We start from the raw sequence: 14,277 nt of genomic DNA on the forward strand, positions 1-14,277 counted from the left end.
AAGTTGTCTGAGAAGCACTAGAAAACATGAGTGAAAAGTCTGGACCTGTGGATTGCAATCTTAAGAGCAGGGCCATAACTGAGTTGCAGAGCATATGCTTTGCATACAGGTCCCATGTTCAATATGCAGCATTTCCAGTTATGACTTTTGATGACAAGCCCAGCTATGGCATTTGATGGCGTCGCCATGCATTTGGAAATGTCAAAGAGCTCCCGTGCAGCAAGCAAAGGGTTCCACACAGACCCCTTAGTAGAATCATAGAGTTGGAAGAGACCTAATAGGTCATCTAGTCCAACCCCCTGCCTTAGGCAGGAAAAATATTGATTGACACCCTACTTTTCTTCCAAAATTGTCTTCCAAAGTGGCTTTTGATGATTAAAATCCAGAATGGTGTAGGGGTTCAGGATCCAGGTTCAAATCCCCACTCAGCCACACAGCTACTTGGGTGACCTTGGGCCAGTCACTATCTCTTGTCCTAACCTACCTCACTGAGTTGCTGTGAAGGCAAAAGAAGGGAAGGAACCATGTACACCACCCTGAGCTCCTTGGAGGAAGGGTAGCATAGAGATGTGGGGGAAAAAAATGAAATAAATTGGTATTGCAATGCCAGACAGCTCCATCTCAGGGGCCATCAAAACTATCTAACAGCTTGGCCTGTGCACACATCAGCAATCAGATTACTTTTGCAATGAGCTGCTACTCACAATGCCTATTCTTTCTGTCAGAGGATGAGGAAGAGCTGTATCTTGGTGCCATTCAGGTATTGTGCGGTTCCAAAAGCACACAAACAGAGAGAGCAATTAGGTGCCAGATGCCATTATTCTCTTTATGTGATTGACTGTGCAAAGATAAGGATGTGGGGAGCAGAGCAACCGTAAAAATTCACAGAGGGTGCGCAGGAAGCGTTGGCTGGAATCAAGCCGGCATGCCGAGTGGAAGTGGGAAGTAGAAAGGCTGGAATTGTATTTTCTTACTGCATTTAACAAGTGAAAAAATTCTTGTCACCATCTCCAAGATGTGCTGCCTTGGTCTGCAAAGTATTGGTGTATAAGCCTTAATTATTTGACTTAATACGGAGAAAAGGAGACTAGATTATCTCTTTAAGAAGAACACCTAAATCCTGTGCTAATTTTTGAACATGTGTAAATTCTGGATTATACAGCTCATTTTGGGTATACTCGTGGGGGGGGCACTTCTCAGTTTGCACATGTGAGGATTTGAAAAAGAAATAACGCCCCATCGGACAATCACATCAGTATGGGTGTCTCAGGCAGATGAAAACACTCAGCCCCAAAAGAACATAAATGACTGCATAGACAACTAAAAGCCCAATCCTGAGCTCGTACCGCTGGCGCTCCGACAGCAGTGAGTATTGCAAATGTGCCATTAAGCACGTTTGTGGCCCTCAGCACTGGGCGGCACTGGACTAGCGCCAGTGGATCAACAGTGCTCTGCTGCTCGGCTATCGCCTGAGCAATGGGGGTGGCAGACAGGTAGGTGGGGGCATGGGGGGAGGTGGGGAGACCTTCTGGGGTGGGGAGAGGTGGAGGAAGGGTGGAGAGGAGGCATGCCAGGGGGAGGGAGGGAGTGGGAGGGAGGTGGGACCAGAGGAGCTCTTTTCCTCTGTATTCAGAGCCTCCATGGCGGGCTGGTGGCCCAACATTGAGGTTCTTGATTCTGCATCAACCCAAGGGCTGCTGCAGAATTAAGGAGCCCCATTGTGGGGCTGCTTGCCTTACCTGGAGAAAGGAGACAAAAGTCCTCTTCCCTTGAGGAGTTGCCGGCGGCTGCCCGGTTGTGTTCATGATTTCATAGCAGCCATTTTCAGCACCACGGCAACCCTGTGCTCCAGGCAGCATAGGATTGGGTTTCCTGGCTGCAATCCTATGCACACTTTCCTGAGAGTAAGCTCCACTGAAATAAATGAGACTTATTTCTGAGTAAACGTACATAGGATTGCACTGTAAGAGTCATATATACTTTTCTGTGGTAGTTCAAGTGCCACTGAATAGAGTCTTAACATCTAGCTTTCTCTTCCTTCTTTCTTTTCATCTTTAGCCAATTTGAAACACTCGCACACACAACCTTGCATTTCAGTTCTTTATCTTAACAGTGATTCTCTGCCTTTGCCGGGGAACAAAGATCTACAGCAGAACCACTGTTGTCCCAAGCGCTATTATTGTGCCGTCTTAGCCGTGCAGTTTCTCTGTCCTTCCAGCCTCACCGCATGTTCTATAAAAAGGCCTCCTGTTATTTCTCCTAATCTTCTCTCAGTCATTCGAATCAATGGGGTTGCACAGCACGCACTGTGGTAGACACTCTTTAATTAAGAACTAGAATTCTGGGCCACAGTGGTTGTCAGGGTAAACATGGAATCTGTTTTGAAGCAAGGACTGTTTTGAAGCAAGGACAAAGCGAGGACTGAGGACCAAAGTGGTGAATTATCTTTGTATTGTGAGCAAAGCTGATATGATGCCACTTGTATTTTTCGAAAGAATTGATTTGTTGGAGACACTTGTTCCTATGGCACTGGTTGCAGGGGAGAAATCTGTAAATTCTCCAGTGTGCCTTATTGTGGCTGCTGAGGAAATCATTACCTCAGAGCAGGGAGAGGAGCTGCCAGCCTTCATTTCCTTGCGTGCACTTGGAAGACTCTTCAGAAAAGGAAGCAAATGGCTGGCAGAAGCAAATTGTTCTCAAAACCTGGAGCAGGAAGACCCAGATTCAAATTCCTGTTTAGCCATAATACAAGTGTGGGGTCCTTGGGCCAGCCATTACCTTTCAAACTGACCTACCTCACAGGGTTCTTGCGAGGCTAGATTCTGAGCTCCCTCTGGATGGGATGGAAATAAAAACAATTGTTCTACAGGAATGGTCAGATGTGAATTTTGGAGTTGGGATCAATATAGAAGGGCCCAAAAGCTTTGGTTGATGATACTTCTCGGATGGTCTCTGTGCACTTCCATATCATGAAGACTTTTGCAACCATCTTTGCAGAATGAGAGTCTGCCAGGAAAGTAAGTTCAGGAGCTTCAGTGGTACAGAATAAATGGGCCCAATTCAGTGCTAGCATGGAGGAATGTATGATACGCGAACTGTACTCGCTACCAGTCTGATTTAAGGTTCACTTCAATGTTTATTTTATTTATTTATTACAGTATTTATATACCGCCTTTCTCATAGACTCAAGGTGATTTACGTAGCCAGGCCTCATTCTTTTTTTCAAAAAGGGTTTTTATAAGTGTTATACTATGAGAAAAACCCATAGAACCTTCCAGTTCTCCACACATTCTCCTTCATAGTGCAGTCATCAACCTAGCTTGCCAGATCTTGCACTTTCCAAGCTCTTGAAGACAGCTGCACCAGGCTTCCAACCTGTATCTCAAGAATATTATCCTTGCCAGCTGACTCCTCAACATGCACTCCTTTCACCAGCAGCCTCAGTCCCCCATCAAAGGCAGCTGATGCTGCTTCACTTTTTTCAGGAAAGGTGACATCTTAACATCCAGACCACACCTCCTACCCTAGGAAGGGATCTTTCAAAACCTCAGTGCCTTCTACAGCCTGGCTCCAGGTCCCAGAGCAAAACTTTGAAGGACCAAGAGTGGATCCTACGCAGCTAGAGGTGGTAAAAGGGTGGAGCCTTGCTGCTTCAATCTGTGCCCACTAAAATATTAAGCCACTCAATCTGTACATATCACAATTTCCTCACTTCTGCCCACCACGTCACTGCCCAATTAATGTCACTCATTGTGCTTCCAGTGTACATGCATGAATGGCAGGCATGTATGTGCAAAAACACATGTAAAACACAAAAGGAAGTAAATCAGATAAAGGAGAAGCAATAGCGGGGGGGGGGGCCTTCCGCATCCAGCAACCATTCCTTAATTATAAAAATTGGCCATTCTGCTCTGAGAACAGTCAGTTGGCAATGCAAACCAAGCTTTCAGGAGTTTGTGGCAGCCCAGTGGCATAGCAAGTAGGGGGGGCAGTCCACCCAAGATATCAGGGGTGCCATGTGAGGCCCACCAAAGATGGCAGCATTGGGAGAAGCAGCAGTAGTGCTGCAGTAGCACTAGCCACTGCTTCCGTCACTTCCTTGTGTTTCAGAGTCTTCGTGATCTGGCTGCTGCTCCCTGCTTTCTCCTTTGGAGGCCCAATGAGAGCATCCAAAGGAGAAGGAACTGGGGTGGCAGCCAGATTGCAAAGCCACCTCTGGAAGAACCAGGAAGTGATCACCCTGGTTGTCACCCTCTAGTGACACTTTGGCAGCCTCTTTATTCAAAATGTTCATCAGCATTTTCCCTGAAGATACATGATGCCTCTGCAGCCTTTCATCCAGCAGACCTGCTTTGTTCCATATCATGAGAACATTACCCTGCACATGCCCAATCTCATCTGATCTCAGAAGCTAAGCAGGGTCAGGCCTGGTTAGTACTTGGATGGGAGACTGCCTGGGACTACTGGGTGCTGTAGGCTTATACCATAGTCTTTCGAGACTGAAGGTTGCCCACCATGAGAGCATTCTCTGGGCCTCATATGAGTCCAGAAATGTAACATCAGAAGCTTTACTTAGCAATAGAGGGCATGGGAGCGCTGAATTTCTTTCCTTTCCTTTTTTGGGTTGTCTTCTAGCAGAAATATTTGCACTGAAAGGGAAAGGGAAGAGTAATTACATTTACAATATTTGCATGCATGTTATTGCCTATTTCTCATTATTATCCATTTATTTAATAAACTTTATTTTCAACAGCCTTAATGGTTGCAACTCCCAAGCCTTGCAGCTTAATTTTGTTAGTTAAACAAACCAAAGCCATACATAAAATGGCATATTATGTGTTTGAGAGAATTTTCTCCTGTTAATTGAAAACAAACTGGAACTAAGCTAAATTACATGAATATTTAATCTTTCTTTGCTACACAAAGGTTATTAAGAAGTGCAAGTATGTATTTATTTCTAAACTGGAATGGGAAGCGACTGAGCATCTCAGCCCTGGTAAATTCTATGCAACTTGCTGGATCTAGGAAGTTAATGGGAAAATTCAAAATAAATCTGCATCTTTTCCTGGAATCTAATTGGCAAATGTGCAGAAGAGAGTGAGCAAAATAACAACTGGGTTGAAGCACCTCCCTTACAAGGAAAGGGTACAGTGTTTGAGGCTATAAAAAAAGGCACCTGAGGGAGGACATTATTGAGACATATTTTCCCTCTCACACATCACCATAACCAGGAGACATCCAGTACAATTGAGTGTTGGGACAGTTTTCATTTGTCTGTCATTTCTAACTGTCCCGACACTCAATTTTACTGGATGTCTCCTGGTTTTCATTTGTCTGATCTAATAGTTCTTTACTCAGCATGTAATTCGTCTGTGGAACTCCTTGCCACAGGATATGGTGATAGCATCTGGCCTAGATGCTTTTAAAAGGGGACTGGGCAGATTTAAGCAGAAAAAGTCCATCACAGTTTGCAGGCCGTGATGGGAATATGCAACCTCCTGGTATAAGAAGAAGACTATCTCTGAATGCCAGATGCAAGGAAGTGACAACAGGATGCAGGTCTCTTGTTGCCTTGTGTGCTCCCTGAAGCATCTGGTGGGCCACTGTAAAATACATACAAGAAGCTGGACTAGATGGGCCCTTGGCCTGATCCTGTAGGGTTGTTCTTATGTTCTCATGTTCATTATATGTTGAGAGATAAAATTCCTTTGATCACAGCAACTACAGAGAACAAGCAGCTATTGCTTTCAGGCCATGCTTGTGAGTATTCAGTGATTAGCTACTGGAGAAGACAAAATATTGCACTAGACCAGAGATCTCCAACAGTAGGTTGGAATACAGAAATGTAGTGTGACCCAACCACAGGTCAGCTGCAGCACTGTTGCCCTCACCATTCTGTTTTAGGGCTAAGGCCTGCACAGTTTTGATCAGTTTTGACTAAACCCCACAATTTTGACTAAATCCCACTACAGACTTGAGCAGTGCTCTTCAACCAGTGGCCTAGTACAGTTACTAGTAACTCCTCACAAGATGGCAGGTGGTACTTGGCCTCACTGCCACAGGAATCACGTCGCTTTGTTTCACCTGGCAGCCCCAGATGAATGACTGGGGTGGGGGTGCATCAATAGGCAAGGCATGAGTGTACACAGTCCTCCAAATGAGGTGTAGTTTAAGGAAAACAAAGTGAAGGCTCAGCTGTGGTTCAGGCTACCCGTTCCCAGGCACAGCTGTGGTTTCTGGTGGTAGTGCTGGTACTCATGAAAGTGGTGCCCACAAAAGGTGGTATTTGGAAAAATGGCATAGTAATTACAAAAAGGAAGGAAGGAAGACCCTGCTTTGGAGAAATTGCTTTGCTCAGCCCCCCCCCCCCAGTCTTCCTCATTTTTCAGCTACCCACTCCTACCCCCTACTATGGCACACTCAAGTAAAAACATCACTTACTTACCTCCTGGTAGGGTACCCCATCACCAAAGGATCTCCTTAGACGTATGTCACCTGTTTTGGTGGTGCCTGTCTGAAGGAAGGAAAGAGGAGGGCAGGTTTTAAAAGGAGGGCATAAGACCTGTTGTGTGCCATTGCCACTACATCTACCCCCCTGCTTTCTCCCCATCCCACAGTTCCAACCCCTTCCCCACCAGAAACGCCCCCATTCCTCCCCATCCCTCCCACCACCCACCACCCACCCCCATGGCTGCCTTACCATCCCTAGTGGATGGTGACCCCATCACTAGCCATCATGTGGCAGCCACCAGAGACTGCACTGGTGGCCTCATTGCACTCACCAATGGCACTGGTGAGCACCACAATGTAGCATAATGTGTGCCAGGATCCAGGCACTTATGCTTATGTGACGCGTGTCCCGCCAGTGAAGGCTGGAAGATAGGAATGGCCTATCAACCCCACACAAGGAGAAGGTATTTCTCCTGATTTGGGATATTCTGGAACATTTGAGGCTTTGATGTTAGTTTCACACTTTAGCAGAAAGACAGAGTGGACTAATTATTCATGAAATGAAATTACCCATGGATAATTTTGACAGTAACATGACAAGCCGCACTCAAGGGGTATAATGAGGAGAGGTGTTGTGTCTTTAACAGGCAGGCAGGGTACTGGTACAAGATACGTGTGGCTTTTACAGAGTACAAATGGCATGAAAGGCCCTTATAAACTATCCCATCAAGGAACTAATTTTACTGGGACTGGATGTGGGGGTAGCACAAGACAAGACTTGAAAATCTGGCTTCAAGGGGGAGGGGAACTGATATAGTACCAATCAATTCACTATATAAACCACTCTTACCACCCACTTTCTGTTTATCTCATGGAAATGCCCCACATTTCCATTTCAAAAAATTCTTCCTTTGTTCCAATCATCATTAATAGTAGAGAGCAACACTCAGGACAGAGATAAGGGTGTTGTTTGCTTTGCAGATGCTCATCATGAAAGAATGAACATTCTAAGCTGATTCTAAATTAACTCCGTCATTAAAGCCAAGATGGAGCTGGGCAGGAGAATGACAGGGCTAGACACACAAACAGGGTTAGATTGATTTGTGGCAGTTCCCATAACGTTTTATGGGATAATGTGAACATGGCAAAATTGACTGTGGCACAGCTGAGAGGAGGTGAAATGTATCCATTCCCCAAGATACTGGGAATAGCAATCAAGGAGGAAGATGGTAGCCTCCATTGGTGCCCCCATGTGCAGCAGCTCACTGCTTTGCCACCAGTCAGAGTGCTTCCAGGCTTTCTAAGGATTGCCTTCCCCTTATGATTCTGCCTACCCATTAAGATCTTCCAGGGGAAGCTCTGCTGAGGTTTGGCTAATAAGCATGCAGCACAGTGCCTTCTCCATTGTAACACCCAGGTGTTAGAACTCCCTTCTCTGGAAGGCTTTCATCCTGGCTTTCAGGTAACTTGTGAAGACTCAGGGCCCAATCCTATCCAGCTTTCCAGCACTGATAGGTTGGCAACCTTCAGTCTCGAAAGACTATGGTATAAGCCTACAGCACCCGGTATTCCTAGGTGGTCTCCCATCCAAGTACTAACCAGGCCTGACCCTGCTTAGCTTCCAAGATCAAACAAGATCGGGCATGCAGCCATGCCAAAGGGGCATATGCTGCATCCTGTAGTGGGAAGGCAGTCACAGAGGCCTCCTCAAGGTAGGGGAACATTAGCTCCCTTACCTCAGGGCTGCATTGCAGCTACATCGGTGCTGGAAAATTTGATAGGATTGGGTTCTCCGCTGTTCTATTGGGCATTGTGCCTTGATTGATTAAGGAGGGATGAGTCTCTGTATAACTCCCTTTAATGTTGCCCTCTCTGATGTATTTATCTCGTTTTAGTGTTGTTATTTACTTTATTTTTTCTGTTTGTTTTTTTTTTTAAAACGTATTGTCTCATGAGCCACTTTTAGAGCACCCCTGTGGGAAAGTGTCATACAAATGAAGTGGTGGTGGTGGTGGCGGAGGTGGTAGCCCCTCCAAGGACACTACCTTGATGTGGTGGAGGGGCTTGCATGCTTCGATAATATTGAGAGCTGGCAGTAGCACAGCTACCAGAAGCGTTCACAAAACTGACAGGGCAGATTGGTCTATGTGCATGAAGCATTAAAGAAGCTGCTACTTGGGGGAGCACTGCCACCCAATCACCATTATAGCCACACCTAGAGGCATGAGCCTCTAGGGCAGGGGTGTCAAACATAAGGCCTGGGGGCCGGATGCAGCCCACGGAATCTTTTTATTAGGCCCTCAGGCTCTCATCTGCTGAGCAGTGCTGAGGTGTTACTTCTGAAAGGGCAGCCCACATGAAAATTAGGCTCTCCCATATCTTGAAATATGATCAAGATTTCCATATTTTCTCTTCTGTCATTTGCAGCTAATGAGGTCCTAAGTAAGAAAAAGTGCTTATTTTTGGTTATGACCTGTTTAACGACATCATTTCCTGCCTAATGACATCACTTCCAGCCCTCAGCAGGCATCATAAATGCTATTCGGCCCTTGGTTTGAAATGAGTTTGACACCGCTGCTCTAGGGCCTCTAAGAAGTTTAAGAAACTTTCCTCCAAGGCAGTGATTTTCAACTTTTTCATCTCACGGCACACTGACAAGGCACTAAAATGGTCAAGGTGCACCACCAGGTTTTTGACAATTGACAAGGCACACCATGCTGGCAGTGGGGGCTCACATCTCCCATTGGCCCAATTAATAAATGACCTTCCCCCAAATTCCTGTGGCACATCTGTGGACCACTCGCGGCACACCAGTGTGCCATGGCAAAGTGGTTGAAAATGGCTGCTCTAAGGTGACAGAAAGGTCCACAACTGAAAAACAGGCCAAAAAAAAAAAAAAAAAGAGGGGAAGTAGGGATTTTTACTATAGCTCATTCAACTAGATAACAACCCTAGATATAAATTGGAATTGTGGATGTGAGGGAAAGGAAGAAAACACTGAACATTTCCTCTCTAACAGTTTGAATAACAGAGGTAACTTCTGGTTGAAGCAGATTTAAAATATTAAGCCTGACATTTTTGGCCTTTGAATGAATAATGAACACTATCCCCGGAGTGCTGCACAGTGTCAGAAAGAATATTAGTTCACAAGCAACAGCAGAGGTCCATTATCTGGAAACTTGTCCGTTATTCAAATGGCAACCACTGAGCCATTTTGGCTTTCAGTCCAAAAAATGAAAAAATAAAAAAGCCACTATCCTCTAGCTTTTCATATCGGATCTGCTTAAGCTAATCAACCAGTGCTTTGGCATTCAGGCAGCTGCTGAAGCAAACAGGAAAAAAAAAAATCCATTTGGGGACTTTTTGGAATATATGCATGCAAGAAGAGAGCTGTATCATGACTTGCTAAATGCAAACACCGATTTACTGTAGTTGTCATGTCTGATCATTGTAAGCTGTAAAAAAGCCTGTGCAAAAGATGAAACACTGTAGCTACAGCACAACAAGCAAGTAGCTTGGGAGGCAATGTTATTGATATTCTGCTAGCTCTGCAGATCTAAGATTTATTAGAAAATATATTACTCAAGCACAATCATGTCGAGCAAGATAATGAAACACTATCTGATATATGTGATGGAGCCATATGTAGAAAGCTCGGGGAAGAGAAAGTAAGATCAACAGAGAGGAGCTTTTCTTATCATAACATTTCACGGTTATGAGGCTCCTATATTTGTATTTCCAAAACAGAGCCTGCCTTGTATGAAATAATAACATCCCTTCCCTCCCATCACTCTTGTAGACCTTACTGATTTCTGACATTTGGTTTCATATGACCAGGAGCAGGTAGAAACTGCAGTGCTAATAGCAGAAAATAAAGAGTTATGTGCAGAAAAACAAAGGCATTCTCTGGCTTTGCTTTGTGACTCTCACACAGGCTCTCACAACCTTCTCATGCACCCCATGGCATGACCAAACATGATGCAGTTAGGGGGCATTTGCATATAATGAATGTGCTCAGTTAATCTTGGCTCCCTAATGAATGTGGATGGAGCATATATTCATGACCATCATCTGATGACTGCAACATCAGTAACCATCCAGTGATGACTGACACATATAAAACCACAGAAGAATTTTTATCTCCCCTAGGTGAGCTGATTCCCTTCTTTGCTGGGGCAATATTTGAATTCATCCTGACATATCAGAAGTAATATATCTTCCATGAATGGTCTCTCTTTCTCTCAAGCCACGAGAGATTATTCCAGGTTTTTGTAACACTAATCATTCACAACTTTGGGGTGATTCCCACCCTACGTTTCTCACTGACCAATTTGTAGCCATTGTTTCTTGCAAGCACAGCTGCCGCTGTTGATCTCTGCAGCCTGTCTTTCTCATCTATATTATCCCCACTGTTATATCAGTAGCGTGCCAGAATGCCCCCTCCCAGGCTCCTATTTTTTTTCCTCAATCTGTACTCATTAAATTCTCCACTCCTATGATTATCTTAATTGTTCCATTTTGCACATCTTTCAACTTGAATCCATTCCCTAAAAACATAGTTGAACCAAACTACACTATATATTCCACATGGTGCCTCACCAGTATCTTAAAAGAAAGTTTAAGAAGTTTTAAAAGAAACTCTCTTATCTATTGGATGTGGCCTCCCAAGCATCTAGTCATTGAATTCCCCCTCTTGTCAGACAGATCATCTTGTTAGCAACTGATGCCACAAACATTTATTCCTCCATAGTGACTTTCTGCTAATGTTAGGATGTTATGGTGGACACCAGACCACCAGCAAAAACAGAATTCTTATACCCGCTTCTTCTAGTAGTGACTATCGGGTGACTATCAGTGGTTCCACCAATGTCTTATCCTCTTACAGCCTCAGTCCACCTCCCCAGGTCCATTCAGACCCGGTTGGTTGGTTGTGCCAGCCATGGAACATGGTGCAGGTCTGAGCAGACCCACTAGGGAAGTTGAGGTTTACCCTGAGGTAAGGGAATGAGTTCTATGGCTCTGCCCCCCCCCCCCAGGATACATCATGCACTCCATTGGTTCAGCTACATTGGCAGGAAGGATATACTTGGGATTGGCTGAAATTCAGTCACTTTCTAGCAACCAGTAGGTTGTCAGGGAGGAAGCACCTGCAACAGCCTCTGCCACTCAGCTTCTTGACAAATCAAGTGCAAGTATATAATGAGGTAGGCAGAGGTGGGGACACCATTCCTGCACTCTGGCAAACAGATTTCCTAATCAAGAAATGAACCAAGCCAAAGTGGTAAACCCAAGTCAAAATGCCAATCCTGACCACTAGACTACCAGAGATAGGTACAGAGAGTTTCTATTCCTATCTTCAACTGGCACCAAAGCCATGACTCTGACTCTTCTTGCCTGACTGAGATCCCAAGCCTATGCCTGGGACTTACTCAGATGTAAGGCCCATTATAGTCAATAGAGCTTACTCCCGGGAAAGTGTGGGTAGGATTGCAGCTTGAGTCTGACTAATTGCTCAGAAGGAGAAAGAAAAGAATGTTCTAAAGGTAACTCTGGCACTTGCCCACTAAAGACAAGTTCCAGCCAACAGCTTCTCCTCCCTGAAGGTGGAGCAAGAGGGGTGGAAATTTCCCTGGCTAGGAATCAAACCCAGGCTGCACTGGTGAAAGTGTTGAAACTTGAGCACTGCTCACCATGGAGAAAGCTGGCATGAACTCTGTGGCCCAGCTTCTTTACAAATTGCTTATTACTGCATATATCAAAGCAGGCAGAGTTAAGGCCAACAACCAGAGAGTGATGCATCAATGGTCTTTTCTCATGGCCGTCATGGATGGAAGACAGAGTCCCATTGACAGCATCTTCTTCTCCCTGATGATGGGGAGAGGGAAGGGGCAAAAAGCTTCCCCAAAGCTGAAACTGAACCTGAACTACAGCTGTTTGTTAATCATCCTACTTTGTTTTCTTGACATTTATAAATTGTGGCACATGTTACTTTGGGTTTGTGGTGTTACCCAAATACTCTTACGGAAATATTTTCCTTCCAAATGATGCTTCAACGCCTGCGATTCTAGGCTAGATGCAGTGGGTGTCAGTCTTAATGCTTCATAGCGTGTGGCAAACCCCCTTGTTTTGATACTAGCACTCATTCTTTGAGATGATTTATCGCTTGTCATGAAAGATGTATATACACACAGTGTAATGTTCCCTCAACCAGGCATACCAGAGAGCCCACAAAAGTAGCCAATAAGCTTTACTGTAAACACAGAGGGATAGTTTGGATATTATATTGTATGGGTTTTTGCACTCATAGGAGTCCTCCCAGTGTCTCCCTGTGAAACGGATTGTGTGTGATGTGTACTTGGTGTTGGAATAGAGGTGCAACACCCCCTGCAGGACTCTAGAGGGCAGTGTATTGTCCGGATATCTGAGACCCTTTATTTTGTCCACTGTGGTACCTATAGGACATGGGTCCTTATATTACTTACCTCCTCCCTTCTCCAACATGTCACTCCTTCTCTCTTCCTGACCATCATAGGACCAATATCAAGGCTCCTGAGCTCTGTCCCTGAATGACAGGCAGCCATTGCTGAAGGGCATCCCTTTACTTTCATACAAAGAGAACAGACTCAGGGTTCTCTGTTCCCAAAGTTGTAGAAACTCTTGATACTTAATTCTTCTGCTGATTGTTTCTGCTAATTCCAATGATCAAGAGCTCTCTGGTCTTCCTCAATGTCCATTCATAGGTGCATAGGGTTTGAAGGGCCATTGAGTCTTAATTCCCTACTTGCAGCAGGAACTCAACGCAAATGCACTGTTTGGAACATTAGAGGGAAATCCAGCTTATTTCCATGGATGGATATACTGACCACTACCTCTAGGTAAATCATGAGTCTGCTACATGTGACCTTCCATCCCTTATCACCAGCTGCCAATATCCTTCTCCATGACGTCCTCCTCCAGTAGACAACGATACTTCATTTGCACCATCACAGTGCAGGTGAAAGCTTTTCCTATTTGCCTGGGTATGCTTTCAAGCTACTTTTAGTGTCATTTTATGGCTTGTGTCAGATCATAATGACTTCAGCTGCTTCTGTGATTTTACTATAATGCCCCTGTTCTTTTAAATGGTATTGCACTCTGAGAGAAGGGCAGCTTGCATGCTATGGACTGGTGGAGTATAGCATTGGGCGGTTAAGTGTTCCACTCCCCCCAAGACACATGCCAAATGCCCAAACTCTGCTAACTTACCCTTCGCCTGTGTTTTAATGGTTATTTTGTGGTTTTTTAATTGTTTTTACATGTATTGAAACTAACCAAAACTCGCTAACTAAGGGCCCAATCCTATCCAACTTTTCAGCACAGATGGAGCCATGCCAACAGGTCAGGCGCTGCATCCTGCCACCTCTGCCACCCAGCTTCTTGGAAAATCATTTAACAAGTATCATTTAACAAATCATTTAACTTCTAACAAGTGCAAGAATACAATGAGGTAGGCAGAGGTAGGGCACCATTCCTGCAAATGGTGGGCAGTCACGGAGGCCTCACCTTGAGGCTGCTGTTTCCTCACCTTGGGGCTGTATTGCAACTACATCAGTACTAGAAAGTTGGATAGGATCAGGCCCAGAATCTCCTACAGGTTCCACAATAGTCGCCAAAGCCATGATCTGCCACGCAGGAATTCCTTGGCCATATCTTTTCCACAGTATCTGTAAGGTACTCATACCAAAAATGGCTACATTCTGCTTACTGGACTGTTTCACACACATATGTGCATTGCTCATTTTCTCATCACTCTACTAGTCAGCACTCAAGGATCAGTGGTCAACCCAC

This window comes from Tiliqua scincoides, chromosome 1 (genome assembly GCF_035046505.1).
Source record: "Tiliqua scincoides isolate rTilSci1 chromosome 1, rTilSci1.hap2, whole genome shotgun sequence".
NCBI classification, from domain to species: Eukaryota; Metazoa; Chordata; class Lepidosauria; order Squamata; family Scincidae; genus Tiliqua; species Tiliqua scincoides.